Source organism: Vulpes vulpes, chromosome 8 (genome assembly GCF_048418805.1).
Source record: "Vulpes vulpes isolate BD-2025 chromosome 8, VulVul3, whole genome shotgun sequence".
NCBI classification, from domain to species: Eukaryota; Metazoa; Chordata; class Mammalia; order Carnivora; family Canidae; genus Vulpes; species Vulpes vulpes.
The window spans coordinates 36090752-36112323 of NC_132787.1; the positions used below are offsets into that span (position 1 = coordinate 36090752).

Sequence of the window (21572 nt, forward strand, 5' to 3'; positions counted from 1 at the left end):
ATGCTGCAGAGGAAAACAAAACAAAACAAAGCAAGAAAGCAAATACTTAGATAATGAAATGAATAAGCTCAAGTTACACGTAGGTGGGGAAGGATACTGGTGCAAGAATGAACGGGTAGGAAATAAAGAGTTCAGAGATAGATTGATGTATATGTGAGACTATAACAGACATACAAGTGGCACCACAAATCTATGGCATTTAAAAAGATCGTTAATACAAGGGGCTAGGAAAATTAAAGGTTAAAAAAACACACACAACTTGGATCTGTAAAGAAAACTACATGCAAAGTTAGAATACAGATAGTTTGCTGATACACTTAAAGAAGGGTCAGTCAAATTTGGGCCAAGAAAAAATATCCAAGATATTTATAAAAATAACCAAGATTTATAAAAAATAACCAAGATATGAAAGCATAAATCATAAGGAAAAGAAGTTGAAGTTGATCAGTCAACATTAAGAAATAAAGGATACTATGGATAGAATTATAGATGGAAAAATGAAAGAAATGTTCAGAAGGTCTAAAATGGCAAGGAATTGCTATCTAGGTTTATACAAGAAATTTCAGGAAATGTGCACCTGGGTGGCTCAGCAGTTGAGCTTCTGCCTTCTGCTCAGGCCTTGATCCTCAGGTCTTAGGATCAAGTACTGCATGGACTTCCTGCAAGGAGTCTGCTTCTCCCTCTGCCTATGTCTCTGCTTCTCTCTCTGTGTCTCTCATAAATAAATGAATAAAATCCCCAAAAGAAAAAGAAATTTCAGGAAATCAACAAGACTGGGATAGCAACTATAATTTTTAAAAATTAGGAAAGGAAATGAACAAGCAATTTACAAACTAAAGGTATATTTAAAAAAACATCTGAAGTCATTGATAGTGAGACAAATACAAATTAAAACAGTGATACAACACCACTTCACACCCATTTGTTTAGCAAGATGTAAAGATCAGCTGTCAGCAGAAATTTGAGGCTATGAAAATCTCATGCACTCACTGGTGGAATTACAGTGTAATACAACCATTCTGGAGAGTAATCTGGCAGTGTTTAGTCAGTTGAGTACACGCCTTGGATCCAGCAGTCCCACATGTGTGTATGTGTCCTCCAAAAAGTTTGGCCTAAGTGTCTAAGAAAACATGTTAAAAAGATATTTATCAAAGAGTTATTTGTGATGTCAGAGAGATGGAGACAATCTTGATTCTATCACTAGGAGAGTGGAAACATAACATCTGGTTGATGATAACCAAGAAGTGTTCTACTCTAACAAAATACAACTGGTTTAATATATACATAATAACATGCATGAATCTCTTCTAAGGAGCTGCTCACCAGGAGCTTTGCTGTCAAAGTAATAAAAAGTTCATTCTAACTAAAATATGAATTTTATCCTCTGGAAACACCTCAGAGCCTGTCAGAGCTTTGAGGGTAATGAGGCAATCACGGAGAGCAATGGCCTTTTGGGAGAAGCTTTGCCCAATTCTGAGCTCCATTTGGCGGCCTTGGGGTGGAGCTTGTTTGCAAATAGCAGCCACATAAAGCTTGGTAAATTTAAGATGTCTCAGGCAGCAGGCTGAGGGCAGGGAGTTGGGCTCAATATAGTTGCTGAGATTTGTCCCTCGCTATGGAGAAAGGCAGACTTCCTTATTCATGTTTCATGCTACTTCTTGTCCTGCTCTCTACCAATGCTTCAGACCCTGCAGAACCCTAAGTCTCTTTTAAAGTCCCCTCCTTAAAAAAATAATAAAATAAAATAAAATAAAATAAAATAAAATAAAATAAAATAAAATAAAATAAAATAAAATAATAAAATAAAATAAAATAAGATAAAATAGTCCCCTCTTTGAATGTGAACTGGTGCAGCCACTCTGGAAAACTGTGTGGAGGTTCCTGAAAGAATTAAAAATAGACCTGCCCTACGACCCAGCAATTGCACTGTTGGGAATTTACCCCAAAGATTCAGATGCAGTGAAACGCCAGGACACCTGCACCCCAATGTTTCTAGCAGCAATGTCCACAATAGCCAAACTGTGGAAGGAGCCTCGGTGTCCATCAAAAGATGAATGGATAAAGAAGCTGTGGTCTATGTATACAATGGAATATTACTCAGCCATTAGAAACGACAAATAGGGATCCCTGGGTGGCGCAGCGGTTTGGCGCCTGCCTTTGGCCCAGGGCACGATCCTGGAGACCCGGGATCGAATCCCACATCGGGCTCCCGGTGCATGGAGCCTGCTTCTCCCTCTGCCTGTGTCTCTGCCTCTCTCTCTCTCTGTGTGTGACTATCATAAATAAAAATTTAAAAAAAAAAAAAAAAAAAAAAGAAACGACAAATACCCACCATTTGCTTTGACGTGGATGGAACTGGAGGGTATTATGCTGAGTGAAGTAAGTCAATCGGAGAAGGACAGTGTATGTTCTCATTCATTTGGGAATATAAAAATTAGTGAAAGGGAATAAAAGGAAAGGAGAGAAAATGAGTGAAAATATCAGTGAGGGTGACAAAACATGAGAGTCACCTAACTCTGGGAAATGAACAAGGGGTAGTGGAAAGGGAGGTGGGCGGGGGGTTGGGGTGACTGGGTGATGGGCACTGAGGGGGGCACTTGGCAGGATGAGCACTGGGTGTTATGCTAAATGTTGGCAAATTGAACTCCAATAAAAAAAAATTTAAATAAAAATAAAAATAAAGTCCCCTCCTTAAGAGTCTGTGATTTATCTCCCTCTCTTCTTTATATCTTTGCTTTGACTTTCCCATTAAATGCTACCCTTCCATTTCTTAAGATACCTTCCAATCATAAGAGATGAATCATAAATGGGGTTATTTCTTTCATTTTTTTCTACACTTTAATTTTTTTTTCATTGGGTCATCATAATCAGAAATAGAATAAGTGGTCACTAGAAGGCATGATTTGATTAGACACTGAAATCTCAAATCCCACCTTCACAGAATTGTTCTTTGGGATGGAAAGCATTGGCTATAAAAATAGTTATAGTGTATAGTGGGGTGCAATTTAATTCCTATTGTAGATCACACGGGTAGAGGAAGTATGGCTCCTTTGTTTTTTTATAATGACTGAGCCTTCAGCAGAGACCCCAGTAACTAGCCAACCAGGGAGGGGGAAAGGGAATACTTGAAAACTATTGAGTTGTAAAGTTCGTGAAATCCAATAATCTAAGACTTCTCTTCCACCTCTCCCCAGTTCCTCCTCAAAGTAGGAGCTAGAAGGTTGTGACCTCCATTCCTTCCTGGTGGAGAAAAAGGCTCAGAGTCTTTGGTCTGAGAGTCCTTGGTCTTCTTTGGCCACAGTTAATCTGGCTTCTCCTTACCTGCCAACATTCATCATATGAATCTTCAGCCATTTGTCTCAGCTTGGTCCCTTGACCAAGAAGTCCCAGAAGTCCTCTCAGGCTGACCTTCACTCATGTCAGCTCTTTTTTATCCTATAGAATCCCCAGTTTGTGACAGCAGCCTGCCTCCAATCCTGTGGCTATTCCAATACAACCTGTACTGGAGAGTCCCGTTTGTAGTTCAGAACCCTACCCACTCTGTATTCCTGACTTTAATGTAGCTACATTCCAGACTAATACAGGAGACTCCAGAGTTCTAAATGTGCAGAGGGATCAAAGGATCCTTCTCTCTGTGTTAGCTTAATCCACTTAATCCACTTGGCCTTCTCCAGGCCAAAGTACAGGAAGCAGAAATCAGAACCAACTTGCTTTCCTTTCTTCTTCAAATTTCTTCCAGGCACAATTTCCCAGTAACTGGTAGGGGTACATTTTTCTGCCATCATTCCCCTACCTCATGTACAACTGTGGATGGTACCACCTTCCACTGCATTCCACCCAGAGAGCATCTGGAAATACATAGGCACTGTTCAGATTTCTGAGTAAAGGCTAAATGGATGAAGCAAGTGGCATTATTGGGGTTGGAAATATTAAGTGGACTGTGTTCAGTCCAACACAACATATGATCATTCTGCCCACTGAAAATTATATCTTTACATCACGTCCACCATTTGATAAAGAACAACAAACTTCATGGCCTGGTTGTCATGAACAGAAGATATATCTTCTCATTATGCAGAAAACATCCCATATCCCTCCAGCATTATTATCCCTTGATGTGAGATATTACCCAAAAGACCCAGTAACTGTTCTCCTTTGCCTTCAGAGAGACGGAGGTGGCACGGGAACATGAAGAAAAAGAGAAAATTAAAAGTTATCTGTTTAATATTTGCAAAATTTAGTCACTCCTGCAAAGGCAAATATTTAAAATGCAAACATCCATGATTAAATAATATTTTAATAGTTTAATTGCTCACTTACAGATGAAATCTTGGGCAAATTACTTAACCTTAATGAATTCCAATTTCAATATCTATTGAATGAATACTAACCAAATCTTCATGAAATAGTTGTTTGAAATATCTACTATACATGGAATTAATTTTTGAACTATGATATCAACTAGGTTTATAATTAATAATAATAAAAATAGTATATTGAATAAAATTATAATACCCTGATGCCTTCTTTCCTATGAAGATCAAAGAACTGGAGGGAAAAACATATGGATGAGGAGGTAAAAAAAATGATCATTTTTATCACTTACCATTTTTGAAAGAGTAGGTGATTCAGATAAAAAATATCTAGATGCCAGAAAGGGATTAAATGAGAAGTACTATATGAATGATTATGGGTATGGTATTTAACTACTCTGAGCTTCTCTGCTTTGGAACAAAACCTTAGCATTTTTGCAATAAAAAAAATCTGAGATTTTAATTTCATGGCATATAGTTTTGCCAAGGCACAACTCAAAACACATACAGCATGACTAATGGGCTGGAGCAGACCACTTGAAGAATGTTCAAACCAAACTTAACTTCCAGATTCCACAACTAAACAGTCTCTGTTACTCTCTTCTACTAGTCTCATACCTATTAACTTTGAAAAATAATAAGATAGTTTTTCATATGTCAAATTGCCTGGTTATCTTTAAGTGTCCATGTGGGAGTAGAAGGGAAAGGATTGTAAAATAATATAAGAAAACAATAGCTCTCTTTTTTTCTTAATTGTAAATTAACTCTATAAATAAATGACTTAAGCCTGCAGCTATTAAATCATTAAAGTTTTGAGGAGTCACATTTTATGCTGATCTAATAAGTAAGCAGGGATTTTATCTTACTCTTGTATATTAGAATTTGGGGTCTGGTGAGGACCCCATGTTTTAGCTGTCATGAACATGAAGAATGTGATGTATAGTATCATTTAGGATTGCTAGAAGGATTAATATAGAGGCTGCTTAACACAATTCCTTGCAAGTAGAAGATACATAGGAAATACAGATTCTCTTTTAGCTCATAGGAATTCGGAATATGGAGAGATTATACTAAGACGGCTGCTTCACCTGTTGTGTCAAAAGTGTCACTTGGGGTGGTCCCCAAAGAATGGGTAGAATTGTGACTAGAAATATGTGGGGGGTGGGGGGTGGGGGATAGAGTAGGATATGTGAGAATATAATAGATAAAGGAAACTTATCAATGAAGTCAAGAAAGTAAACTCACAGGGATGCCTGACTGGCTGCATATGACTCTTGATCCTGGGGTTGTAAGTTCAAGCCCCACATTGGGAGTAGAGATTACTTAAAGATAAAATCTTTAAAAAAATGAAAGTAACCTCACACAACAGATTGCCCATACCTCTGAATAATTAAATACATTCAAATTATTGACAAAAATAAAAACTTGTTGATAAAAAAATTATTTATTTTGGCTAAGGCATATCTGAGGAAACTTAGAGAAACAGCAAATATGTTTTCAGTGTTATATGTTATAAAGAAAATTACTTTACAATATAGATTTGAGTTATTTTATGTAATGGATATATGTTCACTGAAATTTTTTCAGTTGAATTTATATAAATTCAGTCATGGTGTTCATGCACAAATGATGTTTATTTGGACAGATTTTAATGAAAATCTTTTTATAAAGTGAATAATTGCCAGCAATTTATTATATATGTACACTTTTATGGATATATATGTATACTGAGGAATTCAGATATTAATGCTCTTTAACACAGAGGATACCCATAAAACTGTAACATCCTTGAAGCCAACTTCTGGCAGATTGACTATGTGAGTGAGGCACTACTCAGGAGGAAAAAATATAAATTCTTACACCAGGCAATGATAGAACTTCCATCTTACCATTGACATTTGGTATAGAACCAATCATAGCAAGAAATACATAATGTTATGGAAAACATATTTATGGTTGAAAATGCTTGCTGTCCTCCATTTTTCTCTGATATATAGCCTTCTTCTTTTCCCAGGTAGTATGTGGTGGTGGTCCCCTCCCTGTTGAATGTACACTGGGAGCCCTGAGAAGAGCTGCCTCCTTCTGAGGTACCTGAATGAGACAGTGTCTATAAGGGCTTCCTTGGAGTCCCTCAGGGGAACCAGAGTCTCTTCACTGACCTGGTGGTGGAAAAGGACTTATTCTACTGGGTCTCCTTCACTGTGATCCTATCTGCCTGTCCTTGTTTGATACATTATATTGAATCATGGGGAGCTGATGTTGAATCCCAAAGAATGACTTTAAGAATGTTAGGGAGGACTTCTAAAAAGAGTGAGTTTTCAGCTACAGAGGAACAAAGCATGGATTTTCCACCAGCATAGGAGACAAATATTTTTCTAATGCTAAAATTCAATTTAAGTTCAAAAAAATCCTATCAGCTATAGAAAACATATGACTTAGAGAGATTTTCTAGCTTTGATATGTCATTAAGGGCAGAGTAGGCCAATACCTAGAAAGAAATTATACAAAAGTCTCATGGTAGGACAGTATGTAGCAGAACTTTTCTCCTGTAGTGAGACATTAGGTGTCTTTGTCCTCTGAATGTATAAATGGTGCAAGATGCTCAAGGTAAACATCCAGTACCTCTTGAAGTTTGCCCAGCTCGAGATATTCAGCTATCATATTCTCCCACGTTTTTACAGAGGCTTTTTTCCATTCCTTCACGATATATATAACTATGATTTAATAACTATATATATATATAAATAAAACTATGATTTAATAACTAGATTCCCAGGTAAACTCTCTGAAGATATGGGTCCCACTTATGGCTGCTCTCACTGATATATCTCCCCTATATCTTATATTATTATCTTCAGTCATATTGTAGAAACATTTTTACTAATCTAGCCCTTTGTGAAGCTGAAAGAGAGTTTGAAAACAGTAATGAATAAAAGATTTGGAGGGAGAAGACTGCGTAATTCCTCAGCAATATTCTTCGTTTGTTAGCTCCCAAGGATCTTGTCCTCTTCAGAGGTGGCATTGCTCACTGTCCAGATAAAGGGACCAACACAATATTTTAGGAAGAGGAGCACAGTGTTGGTAAAGAATACTCAAATCTGATCTTTGTCCAGACAGACAAACCCATCTATGAACTAGGACAGAAAGGTATGTAGGGAAATTCCACTATTTGGGGCAACACTGAGGAAGAAAGGCCACCTCTCAGCAGGTTTTGCAACCAGTCATCAAAATCCCTATCTCTGAGCCTCCTGCCTTATTACTCACATTACCTGCTTTATCATGTATGAGTCTGACTAGGGAATTTGTTTTTCAGCAAAATCCCGTATTGTCTCTGTGGATGAGAACTTTCATCCCCTAAATGAACTGGTAAGTATCTCAAGAGTTATGGATGGGAGTACTCATCCAAAAGGGTGCAGGAAGGTCCAGGAAAAGCAAGACATTCCTTTAGGAACCTGGGCTCCAGCCGCACCACAGAATTAGATTCTTGTGTAAGGCATAATTGAAGGGTGAGAGATGCGGAAGCTGTTTCTCTTATAATACTAACTAATCATTCAACAATAGCTACATTTATTGCCATGAGCACAATACATTAAACATAATGAAGAGACACAATAAAAAGTTAGATTATCCATACCCATACTCTCAAGAAGTTTATGACTAAAGCACAAAGAGATTCACTGATTCTGAATATATATAGATATATAGATATACACATACAATAGACAATATCATAACATATTGTATAAAGTATATTAATATATAATGTAACATAGATATAGTGTAGAATATATATTATGTATAAATATTTTGGTTTTGCTGATCAAGTGTCCCTTCTTCTAGTTAGCTTTCAACAAAGCAAGGAAACAAAGCTTCTTTAAAAATGCAATTTTAGGGGCCACCTGGTGGCTCAATTGGTTAAGCATCTGCCTTTGGCTCACGTCATAATCCCGGGATCCTGGAATCAAGCCCCACATTGGGCTCCCTGCTTAGTGAAGAGTCTGCTTCTTCCTGTCCCCCTGCCATTCCCCCTGCTTGTGCTCTTTGCTCTTTCTCTCTTTCTCTCTCTCTAATTAATAAAATTTTTTTAATAAATTAAATTAAATTAAAAAGCAATTTTTAAGTTAAATAAAATATGCTTAGTTAACTGTTAACCAAGTCATTCTGGAATTCTATCCCTATTTGGTCTAAATTATAATGACATATCACTCTATTAATATCTATTAACATCAATTTCCTAATTTATATAAGTAAACAATATAGTCATGTTCTTTACTATATATTACTGGTAAATAATATTAATAAGCTAATAAATATTAAGAAATTAATACAAGTTATTCGCCAATAATATTTTCCAGAGAAATAGCAACACAATGATTGCTGTGGAAATACATTATTTATGCTTTTCTTAGAACTATTTACTGGTTTCCCTAAGCAATTTTATTTCTTCAATATTTCAGGCTAAATTCTGTTATATCTTACTACAGATACTATTTTTCCTGAGTACGCTATTGGATCATAAGTCTGAAATCATAGCCTTTGGTGAAATTCTAATCACATCTCTTCTTTCCTTTTTTCAGATAGATTCCATTGATATACCTTGAGGTAAGCAACGGAGAGTCTTGTAATGGAAATCAGCACATATAAGGTTACAAGTTCTGACATTCCTTACAGATGAATCACTATTAAAAAAATCTTTCAGATCTAAAATTTCCAACTCCCAGGTGTCAGGTTTATTCTGTTTTATCTTTTTTCTGTGTTTATCTCTTCTGAAGACGATGCCAGTTACCAACCCCAAAGTCATTTGTTTGCTTTAAGGATTATTATGGCTGCATAACTATTCCCCATGCTTCTTGTTTACCTCCAGGACCCAAAAAAGAAATTGAGTTGGACAACTGCAGAGTCTCAGGTTGGAGAGTGGCCTCCAACAGCTGGTCTTTACCCTCTCATGTGAGCCCATTCAGGGCTTTTATAAGGTGGTGGTACAGAAGGAATCAGATGAAAGGACAGAGCACCCCTTTACCGTAGAATTTGGTATGGATACTGAAAAATGAAAAGGCCATAACTTTTTGGTTCATACCATGCACTCACTTAGACTTTCTCTATCTCCCATAGGTATATTAAACGTGGTTTATTTTTATGTAAAGATTTTATTTATTTATTCATGAGTAACACAAAGAGAGAGGCAGAGAGAGAAGCAGGCTCCATGCAGGGAGCCTGATGTGGGACTTGATCCCAGGACTCTAGGATCACACCCTGAGCTGAAGGCAGCCGCTTAACCATTGAGACACCCAGGTGACCCTTAGAATCAGCTTGAGCTGTTTGTAAAGCCATCGAAATTCATAACCAGAAGCTCACAAGAGCTTGATTTTCAGTAGCGGGTTACACTTTGCCAAGTATCAAAATTCTTATTTCAGTGGAGCCAGCATCTTTTGTTAGTGTCATCAAGATCTGCTGTGACCACAAAGTCAGATAATTTTGCATGAATTGTTAAAATTTACCATCTTAAAGTTGGCACTTGAAAAAAGCATCCAGCATTTCAGGGTATTATTTTGGGAAATGTTATAGACATGAGATATTTGTATTTCCATTAAATGTTTACCAGCCTCCCTATTTCCATTATCTCTATCAACAGTACTTCCCAAGTTTGAGGTCAAAGTTCAGATGCCAAAGATAATCAATATCCTGGATGAAAAAGTGAATGTATCAGTACATAGGATGTGAATTAAATTGCTTTTGTCTGAAATTTCATATTTTGCCTCAATTTTGAGAGATTACTTGGCCAGGTACATAACACAAATCAATTTTCCACAGAATTTTAAAAATTATTTCAATGACTTATCTTGACCGCCTATTATTAAAAATTTCAAATACACAAAAGAATAGAGGCATCCTAATCATGATTTAACAATTAACATCTGTCTATATTTGCTGCATCTTTTTTTTTTTTTTTTTTTTTTGCTTTAACATTTCAGGATAAACTACAAAGATCATGAATTGTGGGCCCTAGATGCAGTACTATGTACCTCTAAAAATTGCTAACATTTTCCTACATAGTCATGATGCCATTATCACACCTTACAAAATTAAAAGTAATTTTCCAATACTAATCCTTATTTTACACTCAAGTTCCCTCAATATTTTTAAGAATAGTGTTTACTCATTTGGCTTTTGATTACTATGACTCATATGTGCCCCATAAAGCTTTCCCCCCATAGCTTTGATAGAAATGTTATCATTTCATGGGCAAAAGACATGAAGAGAAATCTCACAGAGGAAGACATGGACATGGCCAACATGCACATGAGAAAATGCTCTGCATCACTTGCCATCAGGGAAATACAAATCAAAACCACAATGAGATACCACCTCACACCAGTGAGAATGGGGAAAATTAACAAGGCAGGAAACAACAAATGTTGGAGAGGATGTGGAGAAAAGGGAACCCTCTTACACTGTTGGTGGGAATGTGAACTGGTGCAGCCACTCTGGAAAACTGTGTGGAGGTTCCTCAAAGAGTTAAAAATAGACCTGCCCTACGACCCAGCAATTGCACTGTTGGGGATTTACCCCAAAGATTCAGATGCAATGAAACGTCGGGACACCTGCACCCCGATGTTTCTATCAGCAATGGCCACAATAGCCAAACTGTGGAAGGAGCCTCGGTGTCCATCGAAAGATGAATGGATAAAGAAGATGTGGTTTATGTATACAATGGAATATTCCTCAGCCATTAGAAACGACAAATACCCACCATTTGCTTCAACGTGGATGGAACTGGAGGGTATTATGCTGAGTGAAATAAGTCAATCGGAGAAGGACAAACAGTGTATGTTCTCATTCATTTGGGGAATATGAATAATAGTGAAAGGGAATATAAAGGAAGGGAAAAGAAATGTTGGGAAATATCAGGAAGGGAGACAGAACATAAAGACTCCTAACTCGGGGAAACAAACTAGGGGTGGTGGAAGGGGAGGAGGGCGGGTGTTGGAGGGGAACGGGTGACGGGCACTGAGGTGGACACTTGACGGGATGAGCACTGGGTGTTTTTCTGTATGTTGGTAAATTGAACACCAATAAAAATTAATTTAAAAAAAAAAGAAATGTTATCATTTCAGATCTTACATTTAAGTCTTTATTTTGAACCAACTTTTGTGTATGGTGTAACATAAGGGTTTAATTTCATTCTTTTGCATGTGGATATCCAGTCTTCCCAATACTTTTGTTGAAGATACTATCTTTTCCTCCTTACTGTGTATTCTTGGCATCTTTATCAAAAACCAATTTTTAAAAAAAACAATTTAATTTATAGAAATGAATTTATTTCTTGGCTTTGTTCCATTGATCTACATATCCATCTTCATGCCAGGACCATACTGTATTAAACCAGGAAGTGTGATGTCTTCAATTCCTGTAAAGAATGCTATTAGGATTTTGATAGAGATTGTATCGAATCTAGAGATTGCTTTGGCATAATATGGATATTTTAATATTGTCTTCCAAACTATGAACATAGGATGTCTTTTCATTTATTTGTGATTACTTTCATTGATGTTTTGTAGTTTTCAGTGAACAAGTCTTTCACCTCCTTGGTTAAGTATGTTACTAAGTCTTCTTCTTGTTGCTATTATAAATAGGATTGTTTTCGTCATTCTTTTTCATGTAGCTCATTGTTAGTGTACAAAAACATATTTGGATTTGTATGTTGATTTTGTATGCTGAAATTTTATTGGATTTGTTTATTAGTTCTAACAGTTTTTTTATGAAGTCATTAGAGGGGTTTCTATATATAATATGTCCTCTGCAAAGAGTGATAAGTTTTACTTCTTTTCTGATTTGGATGACTTGTTTTTTGGTATGTGTTCCTTTTTTTATTTGAGTTGAGTTGAGTGGACACATAATGTAACATTAGTTTCAAGTGTACAACACAGGAATTTAACATTGATATGTTATGCTGTGCTCACTCCAAGTGCAGCTACCATTCGTCACCATTCAATACTATTACAATACCATTGACTATATTCCCTGTGCTGTGCCTTTTATTCCCATGACTTATTCATTCCATAACTGGAAGACTGCATTTTGCATTTCCTTTCACCCATTTTGTCCATCCCGTCTGGCAATAATTAATTTGTTCTCTGCGTTTTGTAAGTCTGATTCTGCCTTTTGTTTGTTTATTTATTTGTTTTGTTTTTTAGATTCCATTTATAAATGAAATTATACAGAATCTCTCTTTCTCTGTCTGACATATTTCATTTAGTATAATACCCTCCAGGTTCAAACATGCTATTGCAAATGAAAAAACTTCATCTTTTTTATGGCTGAGTCATATTCTACTGTGTATATACATACATCTTCTTTATCCATTCATCTCTCGATGGACACTTGGGTTGCTTCCATACCTTGGTTATTTAAGAAAATGCTGCAATAAACATGGTGATGCGTATACCTTTTCAAATTAGTATTTTCATTTTCTTTGGATTAATATCCAAAACCATACAGTCTCTAAGGTTGTTCAGTCTCACTGTTTCCTTATTGAATTCCTATCTGGATAGTCTTGTCTATTATTGAAATACTGCAGTATTATTGTATTGTTGCCTCTTTCTCCTTTATGTTCCAGCAGTGTTTGCTTCATATATTTAAGTGCTTTGATGCTGGGTGCATATATATTTATAATTGCTACATCTTTTTGGCGAATTGACCCTTTTATCATTGTGTAATTTCTTCTCTGTCTCTTGTGATAGTTCTTAACTTAAAGTCAATTTTGTGTGATGTTAGTATAACCACCCCTGATCTTTTTTGGTTATCATTTTTATGGAACATCTTTTTCTATCCCTTCACTTTCATCTTCTGTGTGTCCTTAAATCTAAAGTGTTTCTCTTGTATGTAGCATATTGTTGGATCTTGTATTTTTATCCATTTACCCTATTTTTTTACTGGATAATTTAATCTGCTACATTTAAAGTAATTATTGATAGTGAAAGACTTACTAATGTTAGTTTTGAAAATGTTTTCTGTCTTGTAGCATTCCCTTCTTTAACCTTTTGCAATTGCAAATAACTCTTATACAGTTCGTTTCAGCTTTGAGAATTAAAACTCATTTCCTACAAATCATCAGGGGAAATAAAAACAGAAAACAAAGCAAAACAAAACAAAAAAATATGCCCATCTAAATATTATATACTGAAAGCATCAAAGCATCTGGACCTCTGCCTCAATTCTGTCTTGAAGTAATGACCAAGGAATTATTTGTCTAATTTAATGGCATCTGAGTACTGATATCTGTATCTTAGAAAAGGGTTTCAGAATAAGTTGCTCTGATTATGTTTTTTATTTGAAGTGATATTGGATGCATTTACAAAGAGAAAAGTAATGCCCAAAGCAAACCAATTATTAATTGTTCTCTTAAGAGAAAGAACTAAGAGAAATATGGAGTATACACACACACAATTTTTTATATGCCTTATGGTTGTTAGGTTTTATCAGGACTCTCTCTCTCTGTCTCTCTCTCTCTCTCTCTCTCTTTCTGTGTGTGTGCATGTTATTATGTTGGGTTTATTATTTCTATTATTTATTTATCTATGTTCAATTTATTACCTAAGTTTTCTCACCTGGTATAAACAACAAGTTTTTATTTTATAATGACAGAATAAAAAGACTGATAATAAGAATAAAAAATAAATAGTTTAAAAGGAAGAATTTTTTTTAATCATGAAGGAAATTTGATTGTACATTGAAGCAAAAATGCCTTAATGAGTAGTACCTCTTGATAAAGATATTTTCCAGATATATTTCAACTGATATGAGCCCAAAATAATAAAAGAGTGCAAGGAACTGCAGAAAGAAATTGTTTGGGCTGTGGTGGATTAGTAGTGGAAAATGTAGATACCTTTCCTCAGTTCCTGATTTATTTCTTACGTGACAGATACACCTATGGGAAACCTGTCCCAGGACTTGCGACTGTAAGCATGTGCAGAAAATTATTTCATTCTGCTTACTGTCAAAAACAAGAATTCTGCGAGAAATTCAGTCAACAGTTTAGTTTAGTGTTCTCTCTAGGCACTATCATTGTTGACAACCATTGAGCTACCCCATTTTACTAAATGGAAAGAAGACATTGGAGTAAGCTTGTCCCAAAATATTTCCCACCAAAAAGGAAAAAGAATTTCTATTTTTTATCAATAAAATTCTCATTTTGATGACTAACCCTTAGAGATTATAAAGCAGATGTGAATATTAAACTTCTGAAGATAAATTAACATGTTTAACCCAAAGAAGTCATCTCGGCATCGGAAAGAAAATAATAGATTTGGTGACTATTGTCTTAATCAGTATGGTATTTATCAATTTTTTTTAATTTCTCTCAGCTTAACAGCAATGGCTGCATCACCCAACAAGTAAAATCAAACTTACTCCAGATTAAAAATATGGGTTATGAAATGCAACTTACAGTGGAAGCCAAGACCAGAGAAGAGAGAACAGGTTTGAACTCTAAATTAATATATGGAGTGAAACAATAAACATTTGTTTGTTTTCCATAACAAAATAAGGGTCATAGGAAGGTGGAAGGAAATTAATTTTAAGACTAAAGTAACTTCCAAGAATACTTACTCTTCTCTACATATTTTTAGAACCAGTATTTACTGGTTATGAGACCAGTGAAATCACAAACATTGTAACCAGACTCAGGTTCGTGAAAGTGGATTCGCACTTTAGACGAGGAATTCCCTTCTTTGGACAGGTAGAGTACATTGCAATTCACAAAAAAGGAAGTATCCAGTTGTACCTACCTTCAGGGCACAATGATATAACCTACATCTAGTTAGTGATATCAATTAATTACTATGACCCAAACCATGAAACCAGTAAAACTACTTTCCTTTGTAAATATCACTGATAAAATGTGCAAACATGTACTATAGCATTTTGAGAATCAGAGGTATTATTTCTTTTTAGAACATGTAGCTAATGAAAATACTTAATGTGATATGAGTTAGTTATTGTGTCAAATCTCTTCTACCACATATCTAACAATAAATATATTTCTGCCAATCTCCAGCCAGCTTCAGAATTTTAAGAGAATTTCTCAAAAATTATTCTAAATTTATGGCTATCAGTATTCTCCTGTATACTTGCTGTTCTATTTAGAAATGAATAAATAAGCGGTTTTATTTTTAATTTTTTCTTTTTCAAATTTTTATTTAAATTCTACTTAATTAACATATAGTGTAATATTGGTTTCAGGAGTAGAATTTAGTGGTTCATCACTTAAATATAATACCCAGTGCTCATCACAACTCCTTAATTTTAAGACTCAGGCGTGGGAATGAGGAACTTTCTCAGGGATAATTCATTCATTATAAGGGAAGTGAGTCTGGCAGGAAACCTTGGCCCAGTAACAAAAAGTCTCAGTTATTGGATGGGAGTGGCCACTCCCAGGACAGGGTGGTGTGTGTACTCAGATCTGCCTCTTGGCCCTGCTCCCTCTGGGCACGTGGCTGTGTGTGTGAGAGTGAGAGTGTGTGAGTCTGTAGGGTGTGGGGGGTGGTGGTGTTGGGGCATGAGGAAGGATATTACTGAACTAAAAACTGAAAGAAGCGTTCTAAAAATTCTGTGAGAAACTGGGGTGGGTGGATGCCAGAAGAGGCGCCGCCCACAGGGAAGGGAAGTTCCCCATCCTGCCAGAAGCCCCCCACGCCCACGCCTGAGTCTTAAAATTAAGGAGTTGTGATGAGTCTTAAAATCACTTTTAAAATTATCTGAGTGCAAATAGAGAAAAAACATAAAACAAATTACATGAATTACTTATCTATTGAAGAACTGATATGGTTTAGGACAAAATCCATTAAGATTTTTTTTGCATAATACATAAAAATTTAAAGATAATGCTGATGAAATGATCAGACACTGACGGTATCTTCTAATGCTTTTGTGTTTTTTATTTATTTATTTATTTTTTATTTATTTATGATAGTCACAGAGAGAGAGAGAGGCAGAGACACAGGCAGAGGGAGAAGCAGGCTCCATGCACCGGGAGCCCGACGTGGGATTCGATCCCGGGTCTCCAGGATCGCGCCCTGGGGCAAAGGCAGGCGCCAAACCACTGCGCCACCCAGGGATCCCGCTTTTGTGGTTTTTAATGAAAATTTTAATCTCCAAGTTTATTTCTAAATTGGGCAGCTTCTTATTTCTCTCTCTTAAGTACAATATGTGTGCTTCTTTACTTCTGAATCAATGATTGGTATACTAAGGTTTCTCTTTGTCCTCAGGTGTTTTTTTTCTCTCTCATACTTACCATGACAGAAATTTTGTTAGCCAAGATATTAGTAGTATTGACTGAAAACTGAACAAGACCCTGTTCATTGGTAGTTGCATTGTAAAGATAATTTGCTTCACTTGTAGAGATAATGATACGTTTATTGGGGATAGGCACATCTTTCCCATCTATCAGAAGCACCTAAAGAAGAAAAGAATTTGATAAGTTATGTGGATAATACTCAGAGAAGACAGAACTCATGGGAACAAATTCCTTTGCTTCCATAATTGAAGGCAAAAGCAAAAGCAAATGCAAACCCTGAAAACAACACTTCCATGTGTAGTACAAAATCGATTTTCTTTCCATTTGTACCCTCAGGTCTTTCACCTTTTTTTTTTTTTTTTTAACCTTCTCTTTGGATCCTCAGGTCTTTTTCATCCCCTGAAACAAACCATGTAAGCAACCCCATAAAAAAATTATAAGTATTTCTTTCAAACTACTTATAATTTTTCTCAAAAAAATTATAAGTAGTTTGAAAGAAATACTTATAAAATGGATAATTAATGATAAGTACTTGTAAAAGGGGTAAAATTATTAGTTAAAATTAAAGTGTATACCGTAAATATGAAAATAATTTAATAATAGCCACAAAGTGCACACTATTATAGTTCTTATGTCTAAGAATAAAACTACACATATCTAGTCTAAACATATGGGAAGGCAAAAAAAGAGAGAGAGAAGCAAGCCATAACATAGTCTTAATGACAGAGAACAAACTGAGGGTTGATGGAGGGTGATGGGTAGGGCATGTGCTAGATGGGTGATGGGATGAGAGAATAAGGTGATGGGTTAAGAGAATTAACATACATACTTAAAATAACATACATACTTAAAATAACATACATACTTAAAATAACATACATACTTAAAATATATTGCCTAATGAAGATGATCAAAAGATTTCTACAACCAAAAAGATTTTATGCTTTTAATCACAAGCAAAGTAGTGGTAAAACACAATGATTTTTTGATTCCAGCCTAGATAAATAGCATTTAAATTATTTCCATTTCCCAAAGTCTAAATGTTAGTTCAATTTAAAATATGGAATTAAAAATAAATAAATAAAATATGGAATGATGCTTAATGTTTTCTTTGTGATAGATACTTCCTCTTCACTAGCATTGCAAAGATGAGTGTCCCTATATTTGAAACTCTATAATGATAGAGTTAACAGGACTGTAAATAAGTATGATATATTTAAGAGCAATAATTAAAAAAAAAAAACAGGAACTATATCATGAAAGCAAAAAGAAAGGTCCACAAAATACATCTAGTAAATTCAGAAAAAGAAAATAAGTGTACCCATAAAACAGGGAAGGAGCAACCACTGCAGGGGAAATAAATGGAATTATCTACTAAAGAACATTTTTTTGTATATTTTTTATTGGAGTTCGATTTGCCAACATATAGTGTAACACCCAGTGCTCATCCCGTCAGGTACCCCCTTCAGTGCCTGTCACCCGGTCACCCCAACCGCCCGCCCACCTCCCCTTCCACTACCCCTTGTTTGTTTCCTAGAGTTAGGAGTCTCTCATGTTCTGTCACCCTCTCTGATTTTTTCCACTCATTTTCTCTCCTTTCCCCTTTAATCCCTTTCACTATTTTTTATATTCCCCATATGAGTGAAATCATATAATGTTTGTCCTTCTCCGATTGACTTACTTCACTCAGCATAATACCCTCCAGTTCCATCCACGTCGAAGCAAATGGTGGATATTCATCCTTTCTAATGGCTGAGTAATATTCCATTGTACATATATAGACCACATCTTCTTTATCCATTCATCTTTTAATGGACACCGAGTTTCCTTCCACAGTTTAGCTATTGTGGACATTGCTGCTATAAACATTGGGGTGCAGGTGTCCCGGTGTTTCACTGCATCTGTGTCTTTGGGGTAAATGCCCAGCAGTGCAAATGCTGGGTTGTAGGGCAGGTCTATTTTTAACTCTTTGAGGAACCTCTACACAGTTTTCCAGAGTGGTTGTACCAGTTCACATTCCCACCAACAGTGCAAGAGGGTTCCCCTTTCTCCACATCCTCTCCAACACTTGTTGTTTCTTGTCTTGTTAATTTTCCCCATTCTCACTGGTGTGAGGTGGTATCTCATTGTGGTTTTGATTTGTATTTCCCTGACGGCCAGTGATGCAGAGCATTTTCTCATGTGCTTGTTTGGCCATGTACATAGGGACATCTCTAAGGAAAATATATTTCATATATTCTAATCAAGTTTACAAACCTATTGAGTTATCACTTTTACAGGGTATGGGGTTAAATGTGTTCACCAATTCTAAAATCAGAAAACCAAAGTCATATTCACGATCCATCCACCTATAGGAACAGAAAGGCACCATTGTCACAGGTAAAATGGCAAGTTGCTTTCAATTTTGTATTACAACCAACAATATTACTTTGAAGAAAAAAAATGAGGTAGTGTAGCCTTATCTCCATTTTATAGATAGAGAAACCAATATTCAGATAAAATGTTTTTTGCTGAGATTATTTAGCTGGTAAATGGCATAGCCAGAACTGACCCAAATGTTTTAAAATGAGTCAGATACATTAGGGCACAAAATCAGATGAAACACAAGATTCTACTGTATGATATGAAAGGAAAAAAGTTTACAATGTAGGGAGAGAATAATTCTAACTATAGAATCAAGAAACATTTATAAGGCTAGTGTATCTTAAAGAGTAGAATGGAGGAGAAAAGGCCTCCCTGGTTTAAAAAAAAAAAAAAAGGCGCCATCTTCACACTAATGGCAGCAAAACCTCCTAATCCAATGCCAAAAAAATAAAAAAATAAAAAAATAAAACATCAAATTATGCAGCCTCTTCCTACACCCTTAAATTCCCCATTTAAACATATGTCCCAATCCCAAGGTCAATTTATACTTGCAGCCATTAACCAATACTTTTTTCTTCCTTTCTCCCATGATTCTGACTATCCATTTTTCCAAGATATTCTTGTCTATTTTTTTGAAGATTAACATCATTTGAGTTTTGGACTATAAACAGGTTTTATGTGTCAATGGGCATGTAATGCCTCTTCTCTACGTGTCAAGTCCTTCATCAACAACTTGAAGGAATTTGCCTGAAGGCTCTTCAAGGCCTTTCAAAATACCCAATAAAATAACAAAATGTAAAGTACCAAAACAATTTCAGGATTTAGACTGCTTAAAAATTGTTCCCTCTGTTCTGAGAAATTGAGCCTACGTGTAAGGCTAATTACACCTCCATAAACCAACCCTATCATGAAGAAAACAAAGCTATTGGCTTACTTTTAAAAGACCATAGACTATTTTTCTCAATAATAAGACAAGTAAATTCCAAACAGTTTTCCAGTGATGGTAAATATGATTTTGTCTGGTAACTTATGTTATATAAATGATAGAGAATATGAAAAAGGATAATAATCATGAATGTTACAAAAAAATAAGTTCAAGATTAAACCATGAAAGTTTGAGGGGGAAGCAAATTTTTTGGAAATTGATAAGGATGGAATTGTAGGCATATCATAGAACTCAAAAAGAAACTTATAAAAAGTATAGATATAAATACCTGAAAATTTTAAAATAAATAAATAAATAAAATAAAATAAATAATAAATAACTGAAAATTGAAACAGGTAGATATAGTGAATGATAAATGGATAGATATAAATGAATCAAGTATATGGTGCAATGGAAGAGGTACAAAAACTAGACTATTTTGTAAAAGTTCTTGAAAATAATTTGAAGAACACAAAGCCTATTCCCGTGTCTATTTGGAAAGCCATCATACAACCTCAGAGGGTTTGATGACACAGAACAATATACATGGAGAATAAAACTTTAATAATGTCCCTAGCATGAGAGAGAGAGAGAGAGAGGGAGAGCATGGTTCATCTAAAAAAAGACACTAAAATCATGTTAGACAATAATAGAAATGATTAGAGCCTGAAACTGCAAAAATTAAGAAATTATAAAAATTTGAGTTATTATTCATTCATGTGTTCCATGAATATTCGCTGAACACTTACTGACCTACTTTCCGGACATATAACAAATATTGAGAACAAAAATCTTCACCTTTTTGAAGGTTATGTCCTAATGGGCACAGAAGGAATATAAGCAAAATAAGCAAGTATATTATATAGTCTATTAGAAGATGATAAAAGCTATGGGAAACATTAAAAGAGAAAATAGAATATTGAGATTAAAGTAGTTGTAAGTTTCAATAAAGCGCTCAGTGACTATCCCACCAAGAGAGTGAAATTTGAGCTAAGACATGAAGGGAGACAACTAAGAGACTCCTCTGGAAGAAGAGTATTTCAGTCTTAGACAGCAACACTAATAACAGAAAATGCCTGTGGAGTGCTTACTCTGTCTTGGAGACCAATGAGATGTAGACAGATGATAGATGGCCTTATTGAGATGTAACTGACATATAACATTTTATATATAAGTTTAAGGTGTACAAGGTGCTTATCTGATACACTTATTTTTTAGGGGGGGCAGAAGGAGAGGGAGAGAATTTCAAGCAGACTCCCCACTGAGCACAGAGCCCAATGCAGAGCTCAGTCTCCCCACCCTGAGATAATGATCTGAGCCAAAACCAAGAGTCGGACACTTAACCACTGAGCCATCTAGGTGCACCTTGATGCACTTGTATATTGCAAAATGAGTATCACCGCAGCATTAACTAAAATTTCCATCACCTCAAAATTTCCATTTAAGTTTTTATTTTAATTCCAGTTAGTTAACATACAGTTAACTAATACAACATACAGTTATATTAGTTTCAGGTGTAGAATTCAGTGATTTCATCACTTCCATACATCACTCTGCACTCATCACAAGTGCCCTCCTTACTCCCCATTATTTATTTCACCCATCCCCCCAACCACCTCCCCTCTGGCAACCATCAGTTTGTTCCCTACAGTTAAGTCTGTTTCTTAGTTTGTCT

The 21572-nt window shown here is 35.6% G+C and overlaps 1 pseudogene; it reads left to right on the forward strand.

Annotated features, from left to right (window-relative positions):
- Positions 1-1615: 1615 nt before the first annotated feature.
- The window catches only part of LOC112917507 (pregnancy zone protein-like), a 41834-nt pseudogene continuing 21877 nt past the window's right edge, over positions 1616-21572 (forward strand).